We start from the raw sequence: 18,745 nt of genomic DNA, 5'->3' as shown, positions 1-18,745 counted from the left end.
CTTGGTGTTAATGGAAGTGCAGTCAAGGGCTGTGTGGGACCCCTCTGAGAAGAGAAGAACATTTAGTTTAAATCAGGTTTGGAGATTTTTTTTAATACAAAAATAAAAGGCTTTATTAACATAGGAAATTATTCAGAAGAATCTGCATGCTACAAGGCAGGGTAATATCTCTCAGATGGTACAATTACCCAGACAACTGGAAAAGCTTCCAATTATACAAATAAGGCACAGCACTGCAAAGCTGATAGCAGTGTGGAAAGTTACAGGAAGGTATTCGGCAAATTCTTCTTGGGAATAAAGGGCGAGCATGTTGCAATCAGCAGCCAAACTTGGATAACATGATATTTAACGTATTAAAGATGTCTAACATTTCTTCATAACAAAATAGAGGAGTCATAAATCACAAAGTACTGATTCCTTGGGGTATCACAATTCTCCAAGTTTGAAGACAAAGAATATATCAAGTTTCCTTCTCATTATACTCTCCATGTAGTAACCCTGAGGTTGGAGAGAGAGGTGAGAGTTTGTGGAAATATGCCTTCAATGAGGGAGAGGCAAATATGCTTTGGATGGCTTAAATTTCTTAAGGGAAGAATCTGCTGCCTGAATAACTGCAAGCATTTTGCCCTGTAGGGATGAAATAACAGAAAATTTGGTATTATATTAAGTAATTTGAATATTATTTTGTAACCAAGACTGACCTTTAAATTTATCCACTTTCCCTATCAAATGTTCTCTTCCAAAAACTAATTACTGAGTCATTATTTTCCTGTCTCATACAAGTACTGTTTCTTTCCATTTTCAGGGTTTTTTGTGTTTGCACGAACTATTCCTGTTCCTCCATGCTAAGGCAATTTAGCTACTAAAAAGCCCCAAACAAACACAGAAGGGACACTTCAAAGCAGCCAGACATCATGCGTCAGAGGAAAATTAGAGAATTCTAATAACTGTCTGAGCATTTATTTGCAATCATTTACCTGATCATTTCAAAGTACTTTTGAGCCATTAAAGCTTTACAACATCCCACAGAGTTGGTGGTTTTTTAACCTTCTTTCACAGACAGTAAAAATTATAAAGAAATAGCTTAGCCCCCCTGCTGTAGGTCATATGGATAGTAAGAGGGAGGTGCTATAAACAAGGTGACAAGGGTACAATGTTCCAGCCATTAGCCAACACCATCTCCTTCTGGAAGGAGCAGGCAGTAACACAGCTGTCTGAGGGGAACAGGGAAACCACTGCAACTTCTTGAAAATTATTACACAAGGCAGCCTTCCCTAAAAACTGGAGATCCAAAGGTGAATTCTGAATCACACCATGTATCTGTCTACATTAAAATAAAAACAGTCACATGCTTAGATGGTGCTCTAAACAATAGAGGAGGACACATGAAAGAAGAGCCTGCTTCTTGCCATCTGCATCTCCCAGGAGCTGTGGGGGAACAAAAAGCCCATGTGTGCAAAAGGACCATAGGAGCACCAGGACACTGGGTGGGAAGGAAGGCTGTGCTACGTGAAGGAACGTGAGCAAGCTTTTGTGGGCTGCTCCATCAGGGTCCAGAGCCTGCAGCACTGCTTGCCTGTTTGCTGGGCAAGGCTGCCACCCATGCCAGGCAGGGCAGCTCAGGGCTGGGAACACTGCTGTGCCTGTGCTGTGCCTGTTCTGCACGTAGAGCCACTCCATCCTTCTGGACCACTGCCACACAGGAGGGTTTCTGCAAATACAACATACAGATGGACCTGAAGGCACAGCAGGAAGCTGTGTCAGGGGAGGTTGGGTATTAGGAAAAGGTTGCACAGCCACAGGGTGGCTGTGCACTGGAACAGGCTCCAGAGGGGAGTGGTCACAGCTCCAAGCTTGACAGAGTTCACAAAGTGTTTGGACAACACTCTCAGGCACATGGTGTGACTCCTGGGGATGGTTCTGTGCAGGGCCAGGAGCTGGACTTGATGATCCATGTGGGTCCCTTCCAGCTGAGGGGTTTCTATGATTCTGTGACTGCTTCTGAAGTTTCAGCCGTGTGCAGAGAAGCCTCCCCAAAGCAGATTGCATCCAGCACTTGGGATGTATGGAGCTGAGATCATTACAGTGCCGTGACGACCACAGCAAACGTTGAAAGGAGTCCAGACCATTATTGCATAAGACTTGAGCACTTTCCTGGCAGTGACTGCAAAGAGTATGGAAATGCTGAAACTGAATTTATCCTTAGTTTCAACATCATCTCTCAGAAAGAGTCAAACAGCAATGGAATTTCAAGAGGGAAAAGCTCCTATAAAACTCCTATGGCTTTTCACTCTCCCTCTGTCAGCAGATGATTAATTCCTGGTGCTGGAGATGCATCTCAGCAACTTAGAATGCAGTTCTGGAAGTCACATAGAAACAAGAGAGGTTATGACCAAGGCTTAATCATTCTATTCTCAGCCCTTGCTCTGTCCAAAGCTCTGCTGAATGGAAGCCAGCAAGAATTTTGCCTTGAAAAAGGCAAAGGAAAAAGTCAAGATAATCTTGGTTTGCAACTTGGGATCTCACATTAAGAAGAAACTAAAGCAAGACAGATTAAAAGCAGTATCAGATGCCTGATGTTCAACACCTAAACCTGCTTCCTTTTTTTTTCTTTTTCTTTTTCTTTTTTTTTTTTTTTTTTTTTAATTTGTGTGTCTACTCCCAAAGCCAGTATAAACTGGCTGATTGGGCTCTCTGAAAAATATGCCACCTAGGCTGACACATTAATTTGGAATTGTAAGTTAATTAGAGTGATCCAAGCTCAAAAACTTTCTCTGGAGTGATTCCCCAGCCCAACACTAACTTGTCATAGTCACTGCAAGGTAGGTCTCAACAGTCTACCTCTAAAAACTTCCTGTGCTGGAGCTGAGAATAGAGACATGATAATAGTAAATGCTTTATCATCATTCTATTTAACTTTTAAAAGTACTAGCTAGACAATATAAATCCAGTATGTATGCATATATATAAGATTATTGTGGTTTTTAATATTGAAATATTTTTACCAGTGTTTATTAAGCTACCCTCCAAACATTAAAAATTTTAATTTTTAAAAAATCAGGTTTTTTAGGAAGCACCATTAACTTCTGCAGAAGAAAAAGCAAGCGTCCTCCAGAACAAATTGCCTGATCCACCTCTAACTGTTGGAGTAACTCCAGCCAACTTTACATGAAACTCGGTTGACACGCTATGAGAAAGAGTAGCTTGGGATCACCTAATTAAAGACTGTTTAATAAAGCAAGGAACTGTTACTCAGCATAGAGGTTACGTTAGGATGTCTCATCAAAGGAACATGTACTGGGGTGTTAACATCCTTCACCTTGCCATTTTCCTTGCTGCACTTTGTCCAGCTGCTCACACGCCATCCAGAAGGTCCATCTGGTTTTGTCAGGATATTGTTTCAAGCCTTCTTTCAGCAGGCAACAACACTGCCCAGCTGGTATCCTCAGCCTGTACTTTAGCATGCTGGTGACAAAGTGACCTCTGGTGACAAAGTTATCAATGGCACAATTAAACAGGAACACTTTCCAGATGCTACAGGAGGAACACCATGGCTCCAGCTCCAGCTCAACCCTTGCCCTTTCAGCTCTGTGGCCTCTTCTTGAAACTGCTCCCTACCACTTGAGAGTCTGCCTGCAAATTCCCATCTCCCTCAGGTTCCTTCAGACTCTTGCACAGTTCAGTGGCACTGAAGCCCAGCTATATTGAATCTCTACACTTCACTTTCTTTGCAGAGGCATTACCTTGTAAAAGAGAAATATCATCCAACCTGGTACAATTCACCTTTGAAAAACTCCTGTTGCTTTTCATTTTTACATTCTCCACTTGCCTTTGTTTGTTCTCTATTGTTTCAAATCTCTACACTCAACTGAGGTGACACTAATGAGCTGCCCAGATTATTTTTCCCTTTCTGTAACAGAGGGTGCTATAGGCATTATCCCTCAACCATAAAGTGCTGGAGTTCACAGGTTATGAAAAATCCTTTCTACCAGACTTGCAATTTCCTCTGCCATATCTTGGACTATTATGAGATGGACATTATCCAGCTACTCTTCAATTTCAGACATACTTATTTGCACTTCACAGTTACTCCTGACTACCTTTGTTCCCATAGTCTGCCTTACAAAATATAGTTTCATTATCAAACAAAAGCAAAGTATTCTTTAGTCTGAGTTAATACTTGGACTAGCTTTATCTTCATCCCCTCCTTATTTGACTGTGGAGGAGATTTTTTTGGACCCTGCTTCTAATCAGGTGAAATATATTAAGTTACAAAATGGTCTTGTCTCCAGTTACAGATCTCAACAAAAGGTTCAGATAAGCTAATGATAGCACTGAGTTACAGGACAGAAAGGTCCCAATATTTAGAAATAATCAAATTTGAAAGTTCTTTGCTCTGGAATTGCACTGGCTAATACTCCAGTCATCATCTAAAAAACCCACTTGGTCCAAAAGAGAGAAGAAAACAATTTCAACACAGATTTCAGCCTTCAACATACTTGTCATTTTGAGTATCTATGTTAGCAAACACTGCCCAGAAACTGCTTCAATGGCTACCTTACCTTATGTGCTGCAACATCCCAGAAGAGATCCAAGTAGAACAGCCCTCACTGGATCTGGCATGCCTGGGCCCAACCCCTTATTTCTGCAGAGCACTCACTCATATTCCAGCTCGCCCAGAATACACCCTACACTTCCTGCCCACCCATCATCCAGCAGACAAAACTAGTCCTCACAGCAAATACAGAAAAAATAGTGTGACTTTGTATTCATTAAATCCCCAAAACCTCTCTTCCAAGTCTTCTGGCTTCAATGTATACAGAGGATCTTTCTTTCTCTGTCTCAAGCTCCTTCCATCTTCACCATGCCAAAACCCCAGATCAAACCTCATTTAATCTATATACAAGGAGCAATTTCAATCTACTTAATATGTGCAATCAAATCACTCACTACTCGATATATTGCAGAGTTTGGGAACATTTATGAAGCTGCCACAAGACTTTCAGTGCACTGTAGAGCTCTGCTTTGAACTGCCAAAGAAACTGGAAGTCCTTGCCATAAAATTGAGGTCCAGTGTGTCACAGAGCTCACATAGTTTTGTCTAATTTGAACCTGGAAACAATTTCTTTGTTTTTTTCAGAACTGGTGAGTAACCACTGAGCAACTAAATTCATGTTTCCATGTTAGTACTGAAACAGATTTTCACAGTGGGTTTGGCCTTCTAAGAACCTTCTACCTGACAATAGCATCTCCTCTCATAATATCCACACTAAAGAACAGCTGAAATGTACAATGCTTTTTTCCCCACCCATCACACTTCCAAGAGAACCTTTACTTTTAGCTCCTATAGGGATTTTATGAAAGACTGAGGGATCAAGACACGCCAACACAAGCGCTGTATCATATTAGTCAAAATAGTGTATTTTTAGCCAGTCCATAATGTTTTATATTTCAGTGGAACTGCATGCTTGTGAAATGTATTCCTATGAGAGATGCCTCACCTGACAGGGGCATGGTGATGCTCCCAGGTGCTATATGCTGAAATAGAGCTGGCAGCACATCTTTGCCGAGGGATGTCCTGGTACAAGCCATGCAGGAATACCAAGGCAGGCACATGAGCAATGCCCTCTGGGGCCAGACCAGTCACCCAGTCCTGCAATCTATCTGTACTGTAAATAAGTGTGTACAAATAAAAATGCAGTAATATATCTGGCAGAGCTTACTCAATTCCTGTTGTTGTAATCAATTCAACAGAACACTCATTTTGGATTGGTAATGTTCACATTTATATTGTGTTCTGTACAATCCTAATGACCAAACACAATAAACTTGGTCAGTTTAATCCCTTAAGCCATCCTCAAAGAGTCTTCATAATTACAAACAATGAGCAGGCAGCACCTCTTCATGAGGAAAAAGGGAGAGAAACATCAAATGAACATACAAACCCCATGGGTTAAATTGGCTTTTTAAAATGTATTCATCCTAGCTAGAATGTTTTATTGAACAGAGCCAGAAAATGGCTCAAAGTGGGCATGGAAAGAGTCTCCCACATTAGTCATCTTCATAAGAGCGGAAAACCCACTAGAACAAACTGTATGGAAAGGGAGATGGTGGTGCCTACACATCCCTGAAAATTCCCTGGGGCTGCACAACATGGCTGTAGCCAGCCTGAAGTCTCTCACTGGAAGGATGCCCTGAAGACTTCTCCTGTGATGTACCCCATCTTCCCTCACCAACAACTCTCTTGGGCTGCAGGCAAAACCCCATAACAGGCAGAGCTACAGCCCCAGCTCTGTACGGGTAATTTCCAGAAACAAACAACCAGTTTCCTTAGAGGTAGGTGTTTGGTTGGAAATAAATCTTTTTTCAAAAAGCAGGGATAGTGAGGAGTACTTGAGCAGACCTTCTTCCAGTTTTCTGGAATGAAAGACTGAACTGGCCTGTGACCTCTCTCCTCTTGCCCCTGAACTGACACAGTGTCAGTAACCTGTGACTTGGTAGGTGCTGCCTTTCACACTGCTTTCTAGCTTTGGCCTTGTCAGCAGACAGCACAAGAGAGATGGAAAGGGATAGAGCACTCAAGGAAGGAAGAATCCTTAGAAACAACCAATAATGTACTCAGACAAGTTAGAAGTCAAATACTATTTGAAACGACAAAACGACATTGTCAGATGTTCTCAGAAATGGCCTGCAGTGGAGAACTGGCGAGTCACACAGTGCTGGCTCTCCCCATTCCCAGCTGTTGACCTGCTATGAAGTTAAAGTTGCATGAAATACTTTCCTATCTTCACTTTTCCATGGATGTAATAACCATCCATACCACAAGGGTGTTTCACAACTACAGAATGGCAAGAGGAGAGATACACAAGACACTTGGTCTTAAAATGTGATCCATGCTATGAAAAACAAATGAGAATTCTGGATCTGACCTAACTGTGAAGCAATTTCAAGTGATAATAAGACACCAATGATAAATTTGTTAAATCTGGAGTACATGTGGAACTCATCTGAAGGATACAGCTGAAAAATAAATGCATGACTTTTAAAAGGGATGCAACAGGACATTCTGTTCATAACAACTAGCTGAGGACAGTCTAGCCTGCAATTATATCATTTGTAGGCACATAAGTTCAGTAATTTTTTTAATGTATGTTAATATTTATTGTTTACAGAATACTTCATTAAGACAGTGTTCTCCTCAGTTTAGAGACACCAAAAGTCACTAGGCACAGTACAACAAGGGGTTTACCACTAATTCATGTCTTTTAGCTCAGAAAAAAAATCATCAACATTTGGTTTCAAAACCATCACAATTATTTTGAATTGCTCATGGATTTCCAATATCAGCATGTTCACAAAATAGCTGGAGCAAATTATTACTGCAGCCATGTTGTCAGTATGTTCATAGAAGGACCAAAGTTAATATTTTGAAATCTTTTCCAGCATGATATTTCTGTGATTTCATCCCATGAAATGTGTGCTGCCCTTTTTTTGAATCAAGCTTCAGTGTACCCAGACTGTCCCTTCTAGATTCTGTCTAATCTCTCCTTGAAAGACCTCAGTGTCAGCAATTCAGCTACTTCCCAACAAAGTTTGTTCCAAAATCTAAGCCTTCTGGATATGTCTATAGAGCATTTCTGTTTTCCATCTACTACATGGTTTGTATTTATGTTATTTCTTTGTAGTTCTTAGCAATTCTCATTGCTGACATTTATGGACAACATTTTGCAATAACCTATCCCATTCTCATACACTGATTTCTGTTTATTCACTGAATATGGAACTTCAGTCTCTAAGCTGGGGGGTTTTTTTCTGCTTCCTGTGCTAGAAGCTTACAAGTCAGGTGTAGAGATGCTGAGCACTGAAGTTACTGATGGATCTGGGTGTAAGCACCACTAGCCAAAAAGGTTCATCTACATATAAGTCTGTTTCAGAAGAGAATGCAGTTTGAAATGAAAATTAGAATAATTCTATGACAAGCCATGCTCAGAGAAGCTTTTAGTGGCTAAAATAGCACATTGGTTTGCAGTTAGCTTTTAGAGAAGGAAAACTAAATGCACTCTCCTCACCATCAACTATGTGATTTAATGTTGGGCTGCTTGCTGTCATTAATTTTTCTAACAGGTTTTGACCTTCCATAATTCAGGAACATTTTCCCACTTAGCAGAGCCTTCATTTCCACCGTACAGCAAAATCTTGAAACAGGTCAATATTGCCATATAACATTGGTAACGACCAAAGTCTAAGCATTTTCTATTACCTTTTTTTTTTTTTTTTGCTCCAGATCCAAAGCATCACTCCTATTTTTCCATAGCCTAATACTGAAACCAAAACCAGCTAAGGTGTACTTCTATGTCAAACACTGATAATTTATCAGTAAGGGGGGAGGGACAGAGATTTATTAAGCACACAGTGACTCCAAAGTACTGTGACAATTAAAAGGAAGCATTCCAAATTTTCAAGGACTTTTTGGATTACTCCATGGAGAAATCAGGATGCAGGATGCACATGTTATACTGCAGCCTTTCACAATACAACAGCCTAAAGACAATGAGAAGATTTTCATATTGCTGAGGGTAAGTGGTCTGTGCATCCTACAGTGAAATATTCAGGAAAATTACCTCAATCTTTGCCCTCAGCATGATTCATATTCTTTCAAGTTAACACTGAAAATAAAACATATGAAAATGCAAGTGTGAGCGACTAGCTGTAAACACAGAACTGTCTGGTCAAAAACAGATGTAATTTTCACTCCATTTACTTTTTACTTACTCCCCTCATTTACTTTACACATTATTCCTGCATGCAATGTTACCACTGAGAATTAAAACCCCATCACACTTCTGGATAGGTTTTCAGGCTAAATTCAGTTTATTGAGTATTCAAATGAATATGCAATGAACATGGGACCCACCCTAAAACTCTCACGAAAAACTATCTTTTAATCTTCACAGAATCAACTAGGCTGGAAAAGACCTATGACATTGTTGAGTCCAACCTATAACCTAACACCACTTTGTCTTAATTATTTAACTTTCAGAACTGAAAATTTAACCAGAAGAAAGATTTTTATTGATTTCACAAACTACAATGGTTTTTTTTTAACACAACATCTTTAAAGACTTCCTATGCCTGTAGGACAACCACATAGGCAAAAATTTCCCAATCAAGATATATTTGCTAAGAACAGATACTGTAAATACCTGGTTGCACATTTATAAAGAACATCATAGAAGAAAAGTGCTATGTTGCTTCAACACCCTGAGAAAGTCACTCTCTTTTGAGAACATTAACACTTCCTTCCAAAAAAAGAACAGTCCAAACCAAGTTATAACTCCAGTCCATATACTAAAAAAGTTTCAGAACAAGCTGGTTTGTGTTGATGAGAAAAGGCCAAGGAAAGGCAAACAATAAGTCTGGCCCTCTCTCCACCAAGCATCTTTTATGCTAGTTCGATATTGTAAAAAAAGCCTTTTCTGAGGTGCAATTTATATTTTCAACCATACAAAGACTTTTACCTTGCCAAAAGAGTACAAATAAAGCCTGGTAAATTCAAACCAGCCCAGCATTGGTATATGGAGTATTAGTGTCTCCTTCCTTCTCACTCAATGGGATTAGTTTACAATAATGTGTATTTTCACAACAAGAAGCCCACATACACCCTTGTCCACAGAATTGTTTACATTTCTATTATGATATCATATACAGGGGTCAGACTCAACATGTCACACGCAAACACCAACTTTTCATCTTCAGTTACTGGAAATGTGTGTCACAAAACAGGCCTAGGCTTGGTATCACCCCTAAATCTCTGTGATCCTTACACTAGGACCGCAATCCTGATCTTGAGTGTCATCACTCTAAAATACTTCACAGCACAAAGTCCCTGCGGCTACCAAAAGCAATTTGCACACACCAAAGACCCTGTCTAGAGCATGTGAAGATGCTCAGTTTTGTTTCAATTTCACAAGTATTTTCCTAGTCTTCCCAGGTCTGAAAGACCTGTAAACTCCTCACTGGAGTTCAGAAAATGCAGAGTGCCTTGGGTCAGGACATTTACCCAGTGAAATGCACTGTGCTCCCCAGTGGCAGGAGGTTCATTGCACACAGAGCTGCACTGCTGCATCCACAGTGGGGCTGCTCACAGCTCTGCCTTCTGCTACACAGGCACGGCCACAGCGAGGACAGGACAGGCTTTGCACGTGTCTGGTAAGTCAACATTACGATGGGAAAAATTCACCCAGTGCCAAGTGCTCCAGCATAACCACATAACACTTCATTTGTGTGCTAAAAACTCAACTGGGATTTAAATGAATTAGATCCTTGTGCACAAGAGAAAGTTAACCCTTGCTGAATAAACCTTTTTTTATTAGTGTATCAGAATTCAAAAGAATATAGTACTTTAAAAATTGAATGCCAATTAAATGACTGACATACCATGTCTTCAAATATTCCTGTTTCATAATTGTTTCTTCTTTTTTGTTGTTGTTGTTTTATTAGTGCAATGTTCCACCAGGATCTTCTTTTTTCTATGTGCCACAAAACAAAAGATATCTTCTAAGAGCAGATGAAATAAATCAGAACACTCAGAGTCAAGGCTCTCACTCTGGTTTGACTTAAAACAGAAAAAAACACATTACAAAGTACACCAAGAGTTTGCCAAGTCTCTTTAGTGACCCAGAAACTGATTATGATGTACTGAATTTTTCAAGTTACTAAATCTGCCCACATATACAACAACAAAACAAAATGCTGGGACTCTGTCACCAACAGGATTTTCTGTTCAAAATTAGACAGATGCAGTAGCATAGTGACTCTCAAGGAAATCCCTTGGGATTAACCCCTCCCACCAGTTAACCTTGGTGGTTTTCTGGATGAAACCAATAGGCAATTCTCTGAAGATATCAGCAGCTGCACCTTCAGTGGAATATTTCTACCAGCTGTGCTGCAGATTCATCCATGGTAACCTCTGGCCCTCAAAAAGCCTCGGCTGAGACTGGAGGGCTGAAGTCAGATCTTCATCCCAGTGGCTGTGCCTGCCTCCTCTTACATGTTCACCCCTGTCAGAGTATGAAAATAACTGCACTGTTCCCAGCTCCCTTAGGGAGCAGTGCAGGACAAAGACAAAACCTTGCATTCAGAAGTATCATTCATTCTTTCATCAGCTCAAGGTCCTGACCCAAAGCCATCTCAAGCTGGCTATTGTCTGTCTGTTTGCTCCCCTGGGCTTTTGACCTGCCCAGGTTTCAGTGTGGTATAAAGCTGTGCACAGGTATTTTCACACACAAATACAATGACAAGAGGTCATCCTGGCTGTGCCTATCAAAGCCAAGGGGTCCTAAATGCAAGAAGTGACTGAATTGGTGTACAGAAGGACAAGACTGGAAAGCAAAATTATATGGGCTACAGAAAAATCTGTCTTTGTTTCCCGAGCTGTTCTTGCTTTCATACTCAAGTGTTTTGTGTTTCCCTCGTCAGTAAGCACCACCACTTGGGAATGGCTGTGTCCTTGGGTGGACACATGATTCATGGTGTTGTTGCTGCAACTTCTGTGTGTCTTCCTGGAAAATTTCTGTCTTAATGGTACTTTTTTTCTTAAAGAAATGTACTTTTAAGTCAAACCAGGTTTACAAATATCTCACCAAGTCAAGTGAAGTCCAAGTGGGTAAAAGACAGTTTTATTTTCTAGCTACAAATTTTCCAATGACACCTATTTTTATGTTACCAAGGGAAACCTCCATGATTTACTAACTACAAGCCCTTTAACAAACATGAATTCAAATAAGCACTTGTAGAGAACAAAAACAAATGCTTCATTCTGAAAGGTATGTTTTCCTTTTAAACACTTCTTCCGTTAGAATAGAAACATAAATTCAACTGATTTTCACTTTTTTTTAAACAAAAACCTACTTCCCCCCACCTCCCATCCCAGATGGTTAGATGTTGACTCAGTGCAAAGAACTTGGGAGGCTAAGCAAACATGAGCCTAGTTTGACAATCCATTATAACTTGGCTAATGCTCCTCTGTCACCAATAATCAAGGCTTTGCTAACACTTTCATTTCTTTCTTTTTTTTGCCGAGTACACAGCACTCTGCTCAGCTGAATCACCAGGATTTCTTTTCTGTCAAGAGGGCCCTTTCTTTTAAAGCTTCTTAAGGGAAAAATATTTCTTTCTTCAATGAAGCCCTTGAAGTGGTTTACTTCTTGCAGGTGAATTCACAGAAATGTTGGTTTGCAGAACAGTATCAGGCATAGCTTTCTCTCTGTCCCCCTTCTTTTCCAATGCAGCACTGTGCAAGGCAACAGTGCCCAGCTGCAGCATTTAACCCTGTATTGTCTGCCCTGCCCCAGAACTATTTGATAGAAAATCCAAATCTGAGGCTTGATTTAACAGAAGTCCCGACTCTGCCCCTTACAAAGTTCCTCAACCTTATTAGAAAACCTCCAAACAAAACAATCCCACTACTTCAGACTTCTTTATCAACCTCTTTATGGGGGCCTGAAACACCAGTTTTAAAGGCATCTTGGGCCACAGTGCTAGCTTGTGGGCATGGGTTCTCCAAATACCCAAAATCAGGTTCTCCCAAGGGAAGTCTGGATGCAGTGAACCAACAGTTCAGCCATGGGTGCACAGGCCTGTGTGCATCCCAATCCCTGTGGAGAAAATATAATTGCACCTTGGCTTGTTGGTACAGGTGTCTCCAAAGAGGCTTTGGCATGGCCACAGGCTCTGCTCTTGCCCTGTTCCCATGAAGGAAGGAGCAGTGGCTGTATGAAGAACACCAACCAGCACCTGTCTCAGCAAAGGAGCCTGAGGGGACCCTGGCCTGGCACAAAAATCACAAGCAGTTCAGGAGGGACCTGTGTCCTGCTTCTGCCAGGCCATACATCTCTCCTGGTCAATCTCCAAAGCATGTCAGACTTGTGCATCTGTCAGAACCACATGCTGGGCTGAGGTAAGCAAAGCTTGGCAGGTTTGTATTTCCCTGTGGAGCATTGCTGTTGCAGGCAGGGGCACCTCTGGACTGGACAAAAAACAAAACCTAACAAATAGGGATCTCCAACTTCTTTCAGCTGAAGCAAAGCAGGAGTAAAAAAATAAACCTATTTTACCCAGTCTCTGTGGGAATACAAACATTTAAGAAGATTTTGTAATGTGAAGTTTAATATAGAAACAAGGGTAACATATTGAAAAGATCCTACGGCAGTAAAACTTAATTTAAAAGAACAGTGACTTACGAGCCCTGAAAATTACTCCTGCCAATGCCCTCAGACACTGGGTTTTAAATCACTTTGTTACTCTCAAAGATTGGGAATTTCAGCATTTAAAAGTGATGTCTAAGGCCTTCATTCAAAACTGTCATTTTGTAAAGGCTTTGAAATCTCATTCCTGGCCCCCTCATGGGAAAGACCACCCCCTCCAGTGCAGTAAGTTTAAGGCAGAAATGTTTTTATAGCACAACCATTTAAGTGAAGCCTTTTCCCATGCCCTTCCTCACTGCCACCAAGAGAAGGCACAGCCCTGTAGAGGACTCTCTACAGCATGAGGTTGTTCTGAGCAGGGAGCAACCACACTGGAGTGGAATCCATGGGATGGGTGGTCACTTCCCAGAGAGCAGTGCCACTGGCAGGCACATGGCAGGCAGAAGGCTGGGGACCATGCTCTATGGGACTGTCAGCAGGACAGGATGATCCACTGACTGTCAGCAGGACTGGATGATCCACTGTGGCCCCACATGCCACAGCATACTCCTACCTGCTGGGATGAGCATGGGGCCAGCAAGATCATCTCCCACCACGAATTAAGAGAGAAAAGACATACCTGCTGAGGCAAGGCTAGCATGCCTGCCCCACTTCTAATGCTGCAGAGAAGAGGGGGCTTTCGATGACAGGAGAATCCTAAAGCACTTGCAGAGCCAAGCAGTCAGTGAGCCAGGAGAGGTGGAGGGAGCCAGCGGAGAGCACAGCATCCAAATCAGCAAATCCCTTAAGCACGTGTTTAAGAGCTTTACTAAACCTGGACCACAGGCCGTCTTCACAAATGGCCCTCACAGATCCTGGGATACCTGCTAGTACTCCATGAAGGCTGCTCAAAGCCCTGCGAAAGCATACCATGGCAAGCAAAGAGAGCATGGGGATGTGGGTACAGTCTGCAGCCGTCTGTAGCAAAGATGATCTGCAGCCAAAGGGATCCTTGGAGCAGTTCACTTCTCTGGGCAGTCACAATGACTTATTACCATATGACATCTTTCCTCTCTTTTTTCTTTTGCCATGTTTTTTTTTCCTCTAATGTTGTTTATTTCAAGTTCTCATCTCCAGTGGAAAAGCCTTATCCTACATATGTTCTGCAGATTATTGGACCCACCTCCCCCTCCAAGTGTTTCAACAATGATCACTTGTTTTCTGTGCAGCGAGAGGGATTACAGCCCTGTGGCATCTTTCTGCATTTTTTAAAATCTTCTCTCCTCTCTGGGGAAGAATCTGTTTCTGATGTTAATGTGGTGCTACGTGTTTTTAAAGTGTTCTGATCCTGCCTGCTGTCACCACAACATGGTGATAAATTAAGAGTTTAATTTCATTTTAATTTGCACATGCAGATTAAGAAACACAGGGGACAGGGCACAGAAGGACAAGAACAACTCTAATATCTCTGCCTCGCTCATGTGCATTTCTGGTGACTGTAAACTGCTTCATCCTAGTGTTGATGAAGAAAAAGTAAGAAACTTGAAGATTTAATAGATGCAATATTATTTTTACTCAGATATTATGGAAGGTGAGAATTTAAGAAAAACTCCTTGGCAACAGAGTTAACACAAATCCTTCTCACTTGCCTTAAGTTTCTCTTCCTCATTCTTAGTTCTTAGTACTGCAAGAAGCCATTAACATGCTGCAACATGCTGAATGAAGTATGCCCTTAAACCCTTAACTGAGCTGAAGAGGTTTGGATAAACAATTATTCCAGCATGGGAATGACTCATTCCAGTGAGATGGATGGAAACAGAGATGCAGGCTCTCCAGTGAAGGCACAAACCCTCTAAAGACACCCAGAAGGAGACAAGCTCATCCCAACTGGAGGCATGATGGTCTTCAGCCCGAGCAGCCATGGTGGAGCCATTCAGGATGCAGGACCTCCAGCCAGGTCGCCATATGGACAGCTGGCCTTACCCACCCTTGCAAAGGCACCGAGTCACTGGGGGGACTCTGCACCTCTCAGGCACCCCATTTATCCAACCTTTAGAGGACAGAGACAAGTTTAGAAAATGTTATAAAGAAAAAGGTTGGAGTAAAGACCACTCAGATCTTGGCAAGACTGTTTAAATTGATTGAAGTAATAAAATCGGAATGCCCACATTTTGACTGTAATATATAGAAATTGTGCTGGGCATCAGTAACTTTTCAAAGAGTGCTAATTTATAGATGCTTTTCTAAGGAGGACAAGTGAGTATATTACTTTTCCTTTAATGTGCAGCTGCAATAGCAAACCACACACACTGTAGATTTTATAACCTTGCTAGTTTTCCCTGGGTCTTGGGAGACACTGGTGGTAAGTATATTTTGTTTCAACCTAAGAAGAAAAAGAAAACTGAAAATGAAAGAATTTGTTTTCAGATTACTGTTAACAGCTAAACTGAAGAGATATCAACTCTGATCCCTAAAGAACAGCCAGTGATGCCAGGGAGACTGGTTTGTATCTCTTACTCTCAATTCAACTAAGAAATTGGGATGTTATTTTTATTCCTGTTGATGTTAATAAGAAAAATGGACACCCCAAGCATGCAGGAACAAAATGGCAACCTAAAGGAAAGGCTGTATGAATCAGTAACCCAATGGGCTGCATGCAGAAGAGCTGGAGCTATGGGAAGAGACACACTGGGAGCACTGCACTGGGTGAGGTATGTGCTGGAAGAGGAATCAGCTTCCAGCTCTGCAACACATTTTCCCACTTTCCCATCTCTCAAATAGACAGCTATAAAACCAATTCATTAGGGTGTGTAAGAGGCTCAGATACTGAAGAAAGGAGGAGCATCTAAAAGCTGAGACTGAAAACCTCATCCTCTGTTAGCACCATCATCTGAAGCACAGTCCAGCTATTTTATTTTATGCCAGCTCTTAAAACTTTAATTGTTGCTTTTTCCTGATAGGAGAAGGAGACAATGATTTTCATGGTATCATATCAGAATAGCTCAGTAATGGGGTACCAGCCTACATTTCAAAAATTTAAGTGGAAAGCTTTTGATCCAAGTCAAGAAGAAGAAAGCCTTGATTGCAGGTTTGCTGGACTGCTTATGCTGAAAGGGTGGAAGTAACTTTCTCTATGACTAAAACACTTTCTGGAGATTTAAATTAAGATCTTCTGTCCAAATTCTAACCACAGTCCAAATTTGTAAACAAAACATTTCAGTCATGCCTTAATATGAGGGGGGCAGGCTGCACAGACAGGTTGTCTGCAACAGACCCAAAATGGAACTGGAGAACTTTCTCCCCATGCTATGGACTTTTATCCTTGCTTGTAGATCTATGGGAAAAATTCACTGTCGAACCCTCAGAGATGTCCACAATGCTTCTCACGTTCCAAAATCACTGGGACAGCTCACATAATAAAATATTTGCTGGAAAGGCACCAAGGCATATTAAGTACAGAGGCAGCCTTAACTCTCACTTTCCACAATTTCATGAGCCTGAGTCAGAACTGCAATGTTTTTTGAACTATATATGGACTTAACTTATGGCATTTCTTCACCCATCCAACACCTTTTTATTTACTCCCATATGTTATCTCATATTATCTCATCAGTTAGGTTATTTTAGCTACACTTCGCATGCAGGTGATATTCCAGTTTGCTACCTAGTCAAAAAACTCTGTATCCTTCTATTGTCATTGGGGTTTTCCAAAATATGCACTAATTCTACCACCTCAAGATATATTACACCAGCTGAAAGCATTATTAAGCATTTCCCTACTGTAATAAAAATGAAAATGTAGGAACAGAAAAATCACATATTTTTTGTACTCCATTCTCATTATTCTAATTTTCATTTGCTTCTGAGTCTATATATCCTGATTAACAAATGCCACATGAGAGACTTAAAACTAAATGGTCTGGAAATGGGAATAGAAGTTAAGTAAGTTCATAATGGCACCCAGAGATCAGCAAAAATAATTTTTAAACTGGTCCCCACCAAGCTATTAAAGCAGAAGGCTAGCTACACTCACCAGCACAAAAGCAATGATATCATCATCTTGCTAATCTATCTTCCATTTCAAGACCACCATCAGTCAAGCAGAAGACTCAGCCTGTTGGGTTCATTCCATAAATAGTTATACAGCACCAAGCAGAGTGAGGAAAGAAAGTTAATGTTCAGGAATTAGTTTGTGTTGCAAGGAAAGAGCAGCAGCAGAAATTAAATCTGCTTTGTCCTTAAACTGAGAGATCATCCTCTGGCTCACAGGGAAAACCAACCAACTCTCTCTCTCTTTCCATTTTGCCTTACTGGTCAGAGGCCAAAACTTTTCAGGCAACTCTGGCATAAAAATTCAGCATGCTAAATTTATATACCCATTTACTAAATTCACAGAAAAACAGTTTATCTCTTAAACCTCTACATTTGAAATTTTTTTTATTTTGGAGTTAGTCAACACTGCCCACAATTCATGGTGGTTACTTCCTTTCTTAGACATCAAACATGAAAGGCTTCCTGAACTATGTATTTCCTCCTTCTGAAACTAATTTTGCTGTAGTACATATGAAATAGGTTTCCTAACCTACAACATTCATATTCTATTCAAAAAAGACTAGTTGATGAAGCACCATTGGGTGAGATGGCAATTAATGAATTTTCTCAATTATTTAAGAGAGAACAGGAATTTCTGGGTGTCTCTGCTGAATTTTCAACCACGATTAATTATTTAATTAAACAGGTGTAATTATAGGCAAATGTAAACCACATCAGTTCTTTTGTTTCATTATAGGCTGTACCAAAAAAATCACATTTTGCCACAGATTTGTGAAAAGAGACAGTGAGACTAAGTTGTAAAGACTGAACACACCAAAAATCAAAGTAAAAATAAGAAGCAAGTAGCTTGCAGTGTTAGAGTTTAAGGTGTGGGATTTTTCAAAATAATCTGCAAAGATAGGTCAAATGCTGCTGGTCTTAAAAAAATCCCTGTGTATCCAATCTGGAAACTCAGCAGCAGATAGAACAGGATCTTCAAGCTCATATTAATCAACTTGAGGAACTTATTTCAGCTCTAATGAACCTTTCTGAGTATGTACTATGCCCTGGAGCAAAATCATCCACAGCTCTACACAGCACTCCCACTTCCAAACAAGGAAATAAAAAGGACAACAAGCAGGACTTATCTTCTCCTTTAACCAGCGATACATACCTTACAATTAGCAGGCCTATGGTTCACTGAGGGGAAAAAGTAACAAAACACAACAAACATAATTCTTCTCCTAGAAGAGTGCTGCTCCAGCAGTACTATGATCTCCAGGCTCCAGTAGGACCATTGCCAGAAGCAGATCAAAATCTCATTCCTGTCACCGAGGCACAGTTTTGTGAAACCATGCATGCCAAAGCCTAAGAAATATTGTGCAAAAGTCAAACTGCATGTTTTTTGAGGAAGAGTTACTGGCACACAGTGTATTAACACAGAGCAGTAACACAGAAACCTGTGCATGCACCCTTTATATGGAAACAAAACCAGTACAGATGTTTGCTATCAGTGCAAACCTGTACCC

General features: G+C 40.8%; 1 long non-coding RNA gene across 3 annotated transcripts in view; it reads right to left on the bottom strand.

The window, feature by feature from the left end:
- LOC135299059 (uncharacterized) overlaps positions 1-18,745 on the bottom strand; it is an 81,701-nt gene that overhangs the window by 29,147 nt on the left and 33,809 nt on the right. For all 3 annotated transcript variants that reach the window (XR_010361080.1, XR_010361082.1, XR_010361081.1), the window contains exon 2: positions 10,438-10,529. This is a non-coding gene — a long non-coding RNA (uncharacterized LOC135299059). The remainder of the gene's footprint in view (positions 1-10,437; positions 10,530-18,745) is intronic.

This window comes from Passer domesticus, chromosome 4, assembly GCF_036417665.1.
Source record: "Passer domesticus isolate bPasDom1 chromosome 4, bPasDom1.hap1, whole genome shotgun sequence".
In the NCBI taxonomy this organism is placed as follows: Eukaryota; Metazoa; Chordata; class Aves; order Passeriformes; family Passeridae; genus Passer; species Passer domesticus.
Note: the sequence above shows the minus strand (reverse complement) of the source record. Positions and strands in the feature narration are given on the sequence as shown.